Source organism: Zalophus californianus, chromosome 15, assembly GCF_009762305.2.
Source record: "Zalophus californianus isolate mZalCal1 chromosome 15, mZalCal1.pri.v2, whole genome shotgun sequence".
Lineage (NCBI taxonomy): Eukaryota > Metazoa > Chordata > Mammalia > Carnivora > Otariidae > Zalophus > Zalophus californianus.
The window spans coordinates 34,963,533-34,978,227 of NC_045609.1; the positions used below are offsets into that span (position 1 = coordinate 34,963,533).

General features: G+C 33.0%; 1 protein-coding gene and 1 non-coding gene across 7 annotated transcripts in view; one reads left to right on the forward strand and one right to left on the reverse strand.

The window, feature by feature from the left end:
- The window catches only part of ADK (adenosine kinase), a 490,160-nt gene that overhangs the window by 188,466 nt on the left and 286,999 nt on the right, over positions 1 to 14,695 (forward strand). The gene's annotated exons all lie outside the window — the stretch shown is intronic.
- Positions 12,394 to 12,462, reverse strand: LOC113923997. The gene has a single exon (XR_003520501.1). It is a non-coding gene; the product is annotated as a small nucleolar RNA SNORD2 (small nucleolar RNA).

The following is a 14,695-nucleotide window of genomic DNA, read 5'->3' on the forward strand; positions in this document are numbered from 1 at the left end:
GTAAAAGGAAAGCATACATCTTATCACTACCTTTTTGTTTTAAATATTTATTTTTAAAGGAGACTTATTTTGTTGCGGTGAGTGGTTTGATTTTTATAGGTTTTTCCAGCAACATAACCTTGGACACACATTTTAGAGCAAATGGTCTATATGAGAGCTATAGGTAACACCGGCAGGGGGCAGGGAGGTGATTCAGGGAAGACAGTGCAACCAGTAAAAAGTAATTAAGCCAGATACCATGATAGGTTGCTGGAGCTTTATACTGTGGAGAAATTTTGAGAAATATCAGTGTCAGAATTGCTTTCAGAATGAACCGACTGGAAGTGTGAGTGTATTTCCTGTTAATGGTTGTGGAGTGCAATCCATAGAATTGTTCACCTGTCTAGTGCTCAGGTGGTCATAGCAAATTTCACCAGTTCAGGAGAAAAGCTCTTAGTTATAAACAGGAAGATACTAGCTGTTAGAAGTAACCAGAGCAAGGTCAAATGGGTAGGTCCAAAGGATAGGGGAGGGGCATTGACAGCATTTGATGCATACCCTTATGACTTTTAAGTGCCCTTCCTGGATTATTATAATACATAACTTTAATCACGTCATCCTTGTAATGATATGTTCTAGATAAATTAAATTTTCTGTAACTTATTGTGTATTTATCCCTGTTGTCATGCTATTTAATTACCTAGAAGAGCTTCCTAACTGCACATTTAGAGATATTATTGTATATTCCCTCTTCAGATCATATATTTTAAAATGTTAAATGATAAGGATATATAAGATGGCAGATAAGCATATAAAATGTTTTCAATGTCTTTAGCCATCAGAAAAGTACAAATTAAAACTACACAAAATCCCTGCATATATATTTGAATAGTTAAAAATTAAAAATGCTGACAATAACACGTGCTAGTGAGAATGTGGAATGACTGAATCTCTCATACACTGCTGGTGGGAATGTAAAATGACATAGCCACTCTGAGAAACAGTTTGGCTTTTCTTATAAAATTAAACATACATTCCATATGACTCAGAATTCTTGAGTATTTAAATAGAGAAATGAAAACTTATGTTCACACAAAAACTTGATACACAAATATTTATAGCAGCTTTATTTGTAATTGCTCCAAATTAGAAACAATCCAAATAACCTTCAACAGGTGAATGGATAAACAAACTGATATATCTCTACAGTGGAATACTACTCAGCTTTAAAAAGGAATAACATATTGATACAGACAGCAATTTGAATGGGTATCAAGGGCATCACACTGAGTTTGAAAAAACTATCTGAAAGGTTGCATTCTGTATGACTTCAAAGATACAATGTTCTTGAAATTTAAAACATATGTTTTGGAAAATAGAACAGTGGTTGCCAGAGGGTAGGAATGAACGGGAAAGGAGGATAGTGTGAACATAAAGTTGTTGCACGAGGGGTCTTCTTGGTGGTGATGGAACAGTTCTATGTATTGATTGTGGTGATGGTTGTTTCACAAATCTATACAGGTGATAAGATTTTAATAGACTGTAAAAACACTCACACAAGCAAGAGTGCATATAAAATCTAGTGAAACTGAATGGATTTAGTAATTTACTACTGTACCAATGTCAGGTTCCTGAATTTGAAAATGGACCATGGTCATGTAATATGTTATCATTAGAGCAGGCTGGGAGAAGGTGATGTGGGAGCCCTTTGTACTATTTTTACAGTTTGTTGTGAATCTAAAATTAGTCTGTAGTCATTGAGTAAGCCCCATTTATTCACATAATTTGCATCTTATATCTAAGCTAATTCTCTCTCCATGGCAGAATAATCCCATGATGTGTATTTTTTTTTAATACAAAGCAAGGGCTTAAAAGACTACAGAACTAATTGATGAAAACAAATTTTCTAAACTATTTTTCCTTTGTCTATTTTTTACCTTCACAAAATTCCAGGATTGCAAGTATAATTAAAATAGTTTTATTTTCAAACTGATCTACTTTATAGACAAAACTAGAGGGCCCTCACGATTTCTTCAGAATTCTATGCTATAAATTGAAGCTTTTGGTGGTCACCTATCTCATTGGCATAAACATAAAATCTCCTCTGCCTATGAAATGATTTTCCTTCATTTGACCAATTTGTACCCATTTAATGTGTCTCCAGCTTAAACATCATTTTCTCATGGAGTTCTTACCTTTGATATTCCTCTTCAAATCTGTGTTTAGTGCCATTCATATGCTCTTATACCAGGCTGCATTCATTTTACAGATGTACAAAATGACCAAATAATAGGAAAGTTAATCACCCAACTGAAACAGTGGCATTCTGTGTAAAACTTCAGAATACATCCTAAATCTTAAATGTACAAATAAATTATTCAAAACATGAGACCACCCAACCCATTCTAGTGATATTTAACAGAGATATATTTGTAACTGGTGGACGAAGAATCACTCCCTAGGTACAAGATCAATTGCTGTTCATTTTATTCACCTGAAGATAAATCACTTTCACAGATTTTGCAGACTTCTCCTTTTCCTGAAAAAATGATTTATTAAAGTGGAGGTTTCTTTATTATATCAATGCTGGCTTTCTCTTCCCTTTATAATACTTCTATATTGAGGGAAGCCAGAGGCCAATAGTAGTCTTGTCTGTTCTGCTCTTTATTTCGTTGTTATTTTAAAACCCGTTGCTGAAATTCTTTTCCGTTTTGAAGGGCCATTTTTCTCTTACATATTAGAGAATTTTAAATATTTGAGCTGATATTAATGTATTCTATTACTATAAATTCTTTCATTTGATTTTAAAAATACCTACTGATTTATATTCATTTAGCATATTTTAGAATTCAACTCTATTGACCAGAAAAATAGTGTTTTTTGGGGGTGTGTGTGGGGGGGAGGAAAAGTTGTAGAATACTGGTTAAAAATCTAAGGAAATGTTTTCAATGTTTCACCATGTATGTACATTTTGCATTGTTTATATTATTATATAAGAACTCACTTGTTTCCCTATATTCCCATATACTATTTGACAGTTTGAATAATGTGACAGTTTTCATTTCTGCACCTAGTGACTTTTCATTCTTAAAATATTTTCTAAACCAGATTTCAGATCATATACTCTGTTTTCTAGTTTGGGAACTCTTAATGTTACTATTCAAAACAGTAAGCAATTGATGTTTTGTGAAAATGAGGGGTAGTACTATTTGCTTTGATAAAGTGAATAGAAGTTTGGACTCTTCTGGAAAATTTAAGATACGTAGTTTTAATGTATATATATTTCAGGGGTATGTAGATTGACAGATTAAGGGATCAGAACAGAGTGATGAAATAAACATGAATAGCAATGGAAATTCGGTAAGAGTATATAAAAACTGGTAACCAGCATAGGAAAACTGAGGAATTGGTATTTGGGGAGAATTATTTTCCACTCAATGTGCTTTCTTACTGTTTTAATCATTTTTATAATGTGCTGTGTGTTATCAATTTAAATAAATACATACTTTTGAAAAGTTAAAATGGCTGACATGTTTATACAGTAGTAACTTGTTTAATCAATATTTAATTTTTGTCAATTTGCAGAATATAATTGTACTGGTAATAGTATAATATGTAGAGCATTGGACAGTGCCTTTCAAATACTTGTAAAGAAAACACCACAAACTTCTTCCCAAACAGATATTTCTTAGTGATTGTTAAGATTAATTCTTGGTCATTCAGTAAGTCTTATTTATCACATCCTTTGCATCTTATATCTAAGCAAATTCAGATATATACCTTTATCCTTTATGTCAGGAATTTAAAGCGAGATAAATTTTATGCCTGCCCTTATTCATGAACGCTTGGTCCTCATTTTCTTGTGCTATATATAACCTTGTGACATCAAAAGTTAGTTTACTATTTATAGTTATGTTTCTTCTCCTTGATAGTGTACTACCAAGGTATATTCAGTGATGTCCTGGATTTGTTTCTTTCACATTTAAATTCATTTTTACTATAATATCAACAAAATTTCTTATACTTGATATGGCAAGTCTACATTCAATGGAGTTTTATAATCATTACCCTTTTTTCTTTTTTTTATTATTATGTTATGTTAATCACCATACATTACATCATTAGTTTTTGATGTAGTGTTCCATGATTCATTGTTTGTGTATAACACCCAGTGCTCCATGCAGAATGTGCCCTCTTTAATACCCATCATCAGGCTATGTTTCTTGCTCTCTCTGTTTTTGTTCGTTTGTTTTCTTTTGCTTTCTACTTATGGCTTCTTCAGAGTTTTTTTATGTTTGGATGTCCTCAATCCAAAATCCACCATGTGTTGGCTCTCATGTAGTTGCTTACATAATACAAATAACTACTCTTGGAGTTTTGTATATTTATTTGGCTGACACCGTATTGAAAATTGTTTTGACAGTTGTTCATTTATGAACTTTCTTAGTGCAGAAATATGCATTGCAAGAGCAGCATGCTCAGGCTTGTGCTGTTGTGGGTAATTGTTGACTATATGTGTATTTTCAAATGTTTAAAGATTTTAAAAATGTAAAGCATATACTTAGTACAAATGTCACCATTCCTTGGTGCCTTCTATAAACTCTCTTCCCCTAAGTTAAACTGCTGTTTTGGTCAGCAAAAACAGTTTCTAATTGTAGGTCTTTCATAAAAGTGAAGTGGTCTAACACAAACTTTCGAAAAGTAGGGAATACTCTTTTCTTCTTGCCATTTTGGCTTTTGAAAGGTTTCATAGGAATACTCCACTTTCAGAGAAACTTGTATATCTTTTTCTGTCCTTTTACTTTTAATCTGTGTAACTTTTAATCTAAAATATGTCTTCTGTAGACATACATATATTTCTTTATTTTTAAGATTTATTTATTTATTTGAGAGAGAGGGAGAGAGTGGGGTGCAAGCAGGGGGAGGGCAGAGAGAGAGGGAGAGAGAGAATCTCAAACTGACTCCCCACTGAACACAGAGCCCGACCCAGGGCCTGATCCCACAAACCTCAGACCACCACCTAGGCAGAAACCAAGAGTTGGATGCTCAGTCCACTGAGCCACCCAGGCACCCCCATACATGTCTTTTAGATATAGTTATCATAATTATTGTTCTGACAGTATGAAATTTGTTCCTTTATATTATTTGAATGGAGTCAGTTTGCTCTTCCATAAAACGTCTTCTACTCTGTATATAAAACAGCTCGTTTTTTACTAAGGCCTTTGAGAAAAACATTTGAATAAGCTTAATTTTCATTACATTTAAAAATTCCTGTTATCTAATATGTCAAAAGTTCATGTTTATTCCCCTTATTTCATGCCATGGTGCAGATCCCAAAAACAAATAAAAATAGTTATTTGGTGTTTCTTGAATACTAGATTTTAATCTTATTAAGTAGTGGTTATGTATTTTATAAGGTTATCTTCTGTCATGGAGATACAAATATTAAATATAACACTTTAGTTAAATTTATGTGCCATTACATTTTTCTCTGATAGATTAAATATTTGTATTGAAAGTTTATTGCCATTTAGAATTGTATGCCTGTATGCCACTAATGATATTGATAAGTGATTTACAGTTACAATAAAATGTAATTATAATATGGGTGGGCCTCATCTACTATAATTGATTAATTAACTTATAATTAATGCAAACTGGTCTACATTTTTATTGATTTTCAGTTTCTAATCAGTCTGACTTGAAGCAATATTGTTTATATTTTGTTTTTCTGCCTTAAAAATCTCTTAAATGTGGAAAGAAAACACTAAAATTATTCAAATGCAAAGTTAAAAGTATTCCATAATGTAAGAAAAAAAAGCAATCTTGTTTTTGAAATGTTCAGTTTATTTGATTTTGTGTATAAAAGTTCCTTAGGGACTTAAAAAATGCTTTTCTGAAATTAAAAAAAGGCATAGAATAGAAATAAAGCTTTAAAAATGCTCTAAATCCTTTTGCATTAAAAAAAGGTTTTCATTTTTTAAAAAAAAAGCATCACTTTTAAGCAGTGCTTACAATATGTATTCAGCAATTGGTGTATGGATTATAATACAAGCAACTAAATCTCTGGCTTTACTATTCTCTCTACTGATTACTGCTGTTGAGTAAGAAGTTTCATGTGGGAATAGGAAAAAGTGAACTCATCATTCCCCTGAGCATCTGGAATAAGTTCCTGCCAGAGGCAAGATAGTAATTTTTATCTTTTTATCTGTGTAGCAAACCTTGTGCTGTCCTGAAGTGAATCACATCCACAGACTCATTGACTCTCACAGAAGGATTCCAGTGTTTGTGTGATTTCTTTTGTGGAAAAATTGCATGTCTTTGACTCCTACACAATTCCTTTATAAATAATAAAAATTTCCCCATGACACAGATCCTTCAACCTTAACATTTTTTGATAATTATCAATGAAGTCCTTGAATATTACTATTAAAACATTTGTGGTTTTGAATGAATATTACCTCTGAATACTGGTAATGTAAAAACATGAAGTTTATTTCAACTCTTCTGTGGCTCTTTAGAGAAAGACTTCTTTTTGTATAGTCTTAAGAAAAACTTTGTAAACCTCTTGGATGATAGAAACAGTCATAACAAGTGACAGGTATGGTGGGAGCTCACAAGATAGAAGGTGTTCTCCATGCTCTGCCGTCAGGTAGGTAAGTGATCTTGGGGAAGTGCTTCAGCTTTTTAATCTATTCACTGATTATTTTAGTCTTGATTACTAAGGCTTATTATGGTTCCAAAATTTCATGGCATCTCTCCATTTTTAATTATATTGTTTTTTTTAAAAAACCGTATCAGATTCAAAGGGAGTCTGGGAAAGTTCTATTAGCACTTAAATTAAATTTGAGTTGCTAGATATCTTATTGCTTCTCACTTTTCACTCACTGCTTCCACTGTGTGTGCTTATGATTATTTAAGCCATATGCACTTAATGCATGAAGTCCAAGCAGAGGACTGTGGTAAATCACCAAAACTTCATTATAACTATTTATTCACTCTGTGGATTTGGTTGTACTGCGGTCAAATTTTTTCTAATTTTATATGCATATCTTGAGAATTTGTTACTTGGCCAAGCTCACATGACTAGGTACTGTGATAAGTAAGGGCTAAGTGTTCAAGACCAGCTTTCCTGACTAAATTTATTCCTACAAGTTAAACCACCTAGTTGCTTTTTCATCATTTCACTTTTTAGAATTATTAACAAAGTATGTATATGTCAGCTTTTTAAAAACTTCTCTATCACTTGGAGGAATAATAAAATGACCCAAAAAAGGAAGAAAAACATCTTAGCTGATATATAAAGTATATACTTAGTCCTATGCAATCAAGAGTTAATGATACAATGTTTGTAGACTAGGCTTAATTTTGTTTTATTATAAGCCCCTTTTGGGGTAGTAGTTATTTAATATGGCTTTTATCTTCTTTAATGCTTAGATATTGCTAGAAATGTAGGGGGTGGGGCCAGGTGAGTTGGGAAAGATTTACAGATAGAATTTTCAGGAGCTGAACAGAACAGCTTATTGTCCTTAGAAGGTTTTTTAATATTATTCAAATTTTTCATTAAGATATTTAGCTCTTACTCAAGACCATCTAATTTTTTCTTTCTTTTACAATTTAGTCAGTTCTTTCTATCTTGTCTTCAGTTCAAATTGGACAGTTGGTCCATATTCTTTCTAATTTTCATTATGTTTAAAACTGAGGTTTCCTCATTTGTTGGTAAATATTAGGTACTATTTATAAATTCCCAATTCTTGGTTATAGAACTACTTATTTATCTTATCATATATCTAAATATATATGTCTGTCAATCCACACTAAGAAATACAGTTTACATCACTTCTATGGATGCCTGTGTGTATATATTTAACTGAAATTTTTCATTAAATAATTTCTGCCCTTCGTACCTTGCAAGGCACTTTGGTTTTTTATTCTGTTCTATTAGTTATAAAAATGATGCTTGTGACCCATTACAGTTATCATCCTCCATTAGTGCCTCACATACTACTGCTTGAAAAGCATTGAAAGATGTTGATTAGTATAAATGGAAGAATATTCTCCATCTTGTTCACATAATAGATATTACTGGGTTATTTTATAAAATATTCATTTCATAGGATGGTTTGTATCTTGTTATAAATATTAGAGTTTTCCTTTTTTTAAAATGTTGTATCAAGTGAATCAAGAGCCCTACTGTTCAGTACACCTTTAGCAAGCCTATTTCAAGTCTTTCTTAAAAAAAAAAAAAAGATTTTATTATTTATTAGTCAGAGAGAGAGAGAGAGAGAGAGAGCACAAGCTGTGGGGAGTGGCAGGCAGAGGTAGAAGCAGACTTCCTGCTGAGCAAGGACCCCGATGTGGGACTCAATCATGACCTGAGCTGAAGGCAGACACTTAACTGACTGAGCCACCCAGTCGTCCCTTGTTTCAGGTCTTTCTGTCTCAGATAGTTACTCCATCCTTATAATACTTCAATATAATTTCATTGCATCTGTTATTATCCCCATTTAGAGATGGAAAACTGAGTGTTGGGAGATGGCTGATAGATTTTTCATGTGCCTGCACAGTCTCTAAGCAAAGGCATTTACATTGCCAGTGTTTTGTATAAGGAAAAATTTCTGGATAGGCAAATAAGTAACATGTCCCTCCTTGGAGACATGCCAAAATTAAAAATAAAAGACCTCACCTTTCCCTTCCTGTAGATTTGCTTATATACTAGAGTAATGGGTAATCTTTCTTTTTGGAGCAGAGTAGAAACCTTTAGAAGATGAGAGTTTCTTAGTTTTAGGATTACTCTCCTGTGCTGTTCTCTGCTGCACGTGCCAGTAATATCCAGCCTTCATTGCATTGCCCCATGAGGATTGCAACTCAGGGATATAGCACTAGGTTATTGCTCTGGCTGCTGTCTTTGCCATGAGCAATAAATTGTCTTTGTCTCTGATCCAGAGGTCTCATGTCCTTATGTCACTCTGTGTGTGTGTGTGTGTGTGTGTGTGTGTGTGTAGAGAAAAAAAGAGAAAGAAACAGGCAGACACTGGCTAATTTGGTAGACCCTTGATGGTTTCTGAATTAATACTTGTTTATAGGAAGTGCAAGCCTGCGCAGTTAGTAAGTAGCAGAACTGCAGTTTGGCTTTAAAGCCTTACATAGGTGGATAACATACCTAGGAAATATAGTGCTAATGACTAGAATTTGGCATAAGCAGATAACATAAATATTCTATCACATTTGCACGTTTATGATCTCTGACTGAATATTTTCTCTCCACCCCTATATGTTAAACTAAAAAAAGGTGGTAGGCTGAGATTGGGATATCTAGAGGTGAAATTCTATTTATATGGGTAAAATTTTGTATAAATATATACATATATTTCATAATACACTTAAAAATAAGTATAATCACCTTTAATAATAATTCATTAAAAGAATCTACTTCATGCCCAGAGAATAAAAATAATTCTAGAATTTTTGAAGTTAACATATTTCTAAGTAGTTAGATTTATAATGCAAACTAAAAAACTGGACTTAATGTATCATTTATTTATAATAAAAGTTTAAAAACTAAATCTATCTCATAATTGTGACAGAGGCAAAATTAGAGCGTCTCTATATTACTTGTTATGGAATTGCCTCATATCCATAAATATTGATTTCAAATGATAGGGCTTATGTAATACTTTGGGTATTATTTATTAATCCTGTGTTTTAAGGAGTAACTCATTATGTAAGTTGACCTTGTGGAACATTTAAGGGAAATTCCTTCATTTAGCATTAACATAGGTTTCTGTGTGATATATAGAACAGTTGATTTAACATTAACATCTGTGTCTAATACAAACCTATTGTCCATTTATTTCAAATTTTTATATATAGAGAGAATATAAAATAGTTTATGCAAAAACATATGGATTAGTCCTTTACTAATACAATTTTATATTAAAAACCCCTTCATACCCACTTAAATGTGTATATAATTTGCATTATATATTTCATAGTAGGAGATAAGAAATAGACTAAACCTTTCATTCCCAGAGCTAGGAATTCTTTATCCTGTGTTTGGCTATGTGAGAAAGATGACGGTATTCTTGTTTTACATAAGCTATCATCAACAAACACTTATTACAGATACTACATCTCTACATATCCATTCATAAATATAGCCACATTTCCTGAAGTATAGCTAGAACTGTCTGACACGGATGATTATGAAAAAAATAGCAGCATACATAATTTGTAAATATTGACTGGTTACTTAGGATATTCTGAATCACAGTTACTCCAAATTGCATATCATGCCAGAAGAAATCAGGATGATAACAGAATAAATGATGGATAGAAACTTGCATAAAATCATGCTGTTTGTACAGAGGCAGAATAACCCAAGTTTTCGGATGAAGTTGGGCCGTCAACCTTTTTTCAATTCTTTTGTTTGCTTTTAGTCACCTTTCTTATTTTCTTCAGAATTTACTTGAATAATTTATTCCTATCTTCAGACCCCTACCCGGTCTCCTATCCCTTTATTGGGAGACAACTTCTCAACTTCTCCTACTAAGCAATCATTTTAGCCATTAAGAAGTGTTCTCAATGTCTGAACCCTCTGTACTTAAAATGCAATAAGTTATTTTTTAGTCTTCATACTAAGTATCCAGTATCCAGTACCATTTGAAATTTTTAATATAGAACGTTTCCACTTAGCAGTTCTTCATACCTTAATATATAATTATGGAAAAGGTGTAATTTCCTTTGTTGATTAACTGTTATTGGTTAATGCTAAAGTAATTGCTGATATTTGTTTTCTCTGTTCTCTTTTTAAAAAATACCACTTGCGGGCGCCTGGGTGGCTCAGTCGGTTGAGCGACTGCCTTCGGCTCAGGTCATGATCCTGGAGTCCCAGGATCGAGTCCCGCATCGGGCTCCCTGCTCAGCGGGGAGTCTGCTTCTCCCTCTGACCCTCTTCCCTCTCGTGCTCTCTATCTCTCATTCTCTCTCTCTCTCTCAAATAAATAAATAAAATCTTTAAAAAAATAAAATAAAATAAAATAAAAAATACCACTTGCTTTCTTGTTAGTACTTTACAAACATTTACCAAGTTAATGTGTCAGTTGTGAAACAGATATAAAATTGTTTTTGAAAAAAAAGAAAAAAATTTTAAATGAAAGTGTTTTTGGCAGTCAAACTTTTTCTTTGAGAGTGAAGGGATACTGGATTACAATCAATATTTTTAGATATTTCATATGTAGAGAACCAAATAAAATTATAAAGTTGATAAAAATATCGATGTGCTATGAAACTTCACACTTTATATGTTCATGTCCCCAAATTGGAGTGTTTTAAGAAGCATGAAGAATTCTCCAAATTAGTTTACGTATTGCTTTTCCGGTTATATTCTGTAGATTTTTAAAAAATAGTAATTCTGCAAGAAAGGCAAGGAAAACTTGTTTTGGAAAGAGTGAAAACTGCAAATGCATTTTATGTTCACTGTATATTGTATCTAGCTGATAAACTATAATCATTATTGTAATATGCATTCAGAAAATGTAAGCTTATAGGTATAATGATGGCTATTTTGTAAATACAAAGATTTAAGCATTAGTCGAAATCTGAAATAGTTATCAATGAAGGCTTTAAAAATTTGCCTATAACCTTTTTTTTTTTAAACATTTTATTTATTATTTGACAGAGAAAGAGACAGCGAGAGAGGGAACACAAGCAGGGGGAGTGGGAGAGGGAGAAGTAGGCTTCCTGCTGAGCAGGGATCCTGATGCGGGCTCGATCCCAGGACCCTGGGATTATGACGTGAGCCGAAAGCAGACGCTTATCGACTGAGCCATCCAGGTGCCCCTGCCTATAACCTTTAAAGCTGGCATTTTTAAACCATGATTTATGGGTTATCATTTAAAATGGAGGTCTGTTTATGGAGCTATTGGAGGTCCTTAAATCCATTAAAAACATAATTTTTTAATGTGTGATTTTTCTGGAGGATACTTAATTTATCATATTCTCAAAAAAAAAAAAATCCAAGACTTCAAAAATGGTTAAGAACCACTGATTTAAAACCACTGATAGGGGCTCCTGGGTGGTTCAGCTTTTATATGTGTGTATATAAATATAAATAAAATAATGTCTCTCTAAACAAAAAGACACAAAAAACAAAGTTATGTAGTGATATTAACTTGTTGACAAAGAATGTAACCAAGGCATTGCAGGAACCTAACCCTTTATTTCCCCTAGGAGCAATGGTTCTGTATTCACAAATTAGAGCCAAGGAGGCTAATCTCATTGACCTTTTGAAGTGTCTCTCTCTCTCTCTCTCTCTCTCATTTTTTTGTTTAATTTAACCGACCTCACATCAAACCACAACTTCTTGTTCATGCCATGTATTCCGTTTGGAACATTAATTATGTCCAAATAATCAAGTGATCAGCAATGAGTATTCTCTTCATTTTAGGTCAGTCCTGAAAGATGATTGCCATCATTTCTTTTCTTTCTTTTTTTTTTTTTAAAGATCTTATTTATTTATTTGACAGAGAGAGAGTGATAACGAGAGCAGGAACACAAGCAGGGGGAGTGGGAGAGGGAGAAGCAGGCTTCCTGCCGAGCAGGGAGCCAAATGCGGGACTCGATCCCAGTACCCTGGGATCATGACCTGAGCTGAAGGCAGACGCTTAACGACTGAGCCACCTAGGCAGCCCTTCAATTTCTTCTGATAAACAATTGGTTCAATAGATTATGGTTAGAAATGAGTTTGGGATATGCGTGTTTAGGATAGAAAATATTTAAGAATTTATTATTAAGAATCTTTGATTAACAGTTTCAAAGATCATATAGAGTAATGTTTAGGTATTTCAGAATATTCTTGCAATTTTTATTGTGGAGGTGTGGTAAACTGTTAGTTTCAGGATAGCTTTACTGATCATCTAGTACATTTTTAATCATAATGTTTCCTTTTCAAACAATATATTATTTTTTATTATGTTAATCACCATACATTACATCATTAGTTTTTGATGTAGTGTTCCATGACTCATTGTTTGCATATACCACCCAGTGTTCCGTTCAATACATGTGCTCTTTACTACCCATCACCAGGCTAACCCATACCCCCACCCCTCTCCCCTCTAGAACCCTCATTTTGTTTCTCAGAGTCCATAGTCTCTCATTGTTATTATAATGAAAAATACACAGTGAAATGTGTGTATTAACAGTTGCAAATTTGGGGTTTGGAAAAAATGTAAAATCAGTCATGTTTATATATTAAAAAAATCATAATCTAAAGTTTGCTGCCCCACTCATGCCAAAAGATAGTCAATTCCCCTCAACTTTCTGAAATGGTTTAGATTTCTAACATATGCATTTTGCAAAGATGTGTATTTATTGTTTACTTATATTCAGGAAAAACTGGGAGGTTTAGCCATAATGCTGACATATCCATTGATAATCAGTGTATGAAAGAGATTGTTTTTTGCAAGAGAGAATTTATACATTCGTTTAATTACATGCTTTATTTATGTACATGTCTTGTCTATCAAGGAATCTCCATTGTGTGCCAATTATTTCTTAGAAGTGAGTAATGAATTATCCCGGAATCGAAATATTTATTTTATGGACCTTACAAAGTAGTAGTTTCTCTGAATAATAAACTTTTTTGTGTATCTATTAATAACTTGTAATTTTTGATACTAGTTGACTCCCAGGGGTCCATATAGTGTTTACAGCTGTTAAAACTGAACTAAATGAAGACCTAAAATTTTGGAAGTAGTAGTTGCCTGTATTTTTTACTTTATTTTTTGTTACTTAGTGCCTATATGATCACTTGTTATTGTTATTTAAATCCTAACTCTGTCTAATAAATGGGACATTTATGATAATCAGTACTTTTTATTTTAATAAAAATTCCACTCATATTTTCATATCAGTTATAGTCTCAGTCATTGTTTTTTCTTGCTTTCCTCAGAACAATGACTTTATATTAAATCTCAGCATGATTTTTACAATGTACTTCAGATCCTTCCATGCTGAGTTAGTAGGCATTTATTGAATGCTTAATATTTCTTTATAGCATTGGTTTGGAATACATTTCTTGAATTTTAAAATATTTCAAATCAGATTTTACTTTTTGAAGAAATAAAACTTTTATGAGTAACTCTATATTACTTCCAGTTCAAGTTAATAATAGTAGGCATTATTTGAAAAACTAGGAAAGGGGCGCCTCGGTAGCTCAGTCATTGAGTGTCTGCCTTCGGCTCAGGTCATGATCCCGGGGTCCTGGGATTGAGCCCCGCATTGGGCTCCCTGCTCCGTGGGAAGCTTGCTTCTCCCTCTCCCACTCCCACTCTCCCTGCTTGTGTTCCCTCTCTTGCTGTGGTGTCTCTCTCTATCAAATAAATAAAATCTTTAAAAAAAATAGGAAAAAACTATTATGAAATGACAATCCTGCTTAATACTCCCTTCTGAAGATAATTTAACATTTCTTTGGCAGTCTTTTTTTTTTAATTGTGTTATTTATTTGAGTCCAACAGAAGCAGGATAAAATGAACATTTTAATAACTTTTATATCTTTATAGTCTAAAGATGTTTAAGTGAATTTAATTGTGACTTGTATAGGTATCTATCAAGGATTCCCAAGCTGGAAAGGTATAGAATAATGTAACTGGTGGTAGCCTGACTTCATTGTTGTAACCCAGTAATCATCCTAATTTCAGACTTTGTTGATCTT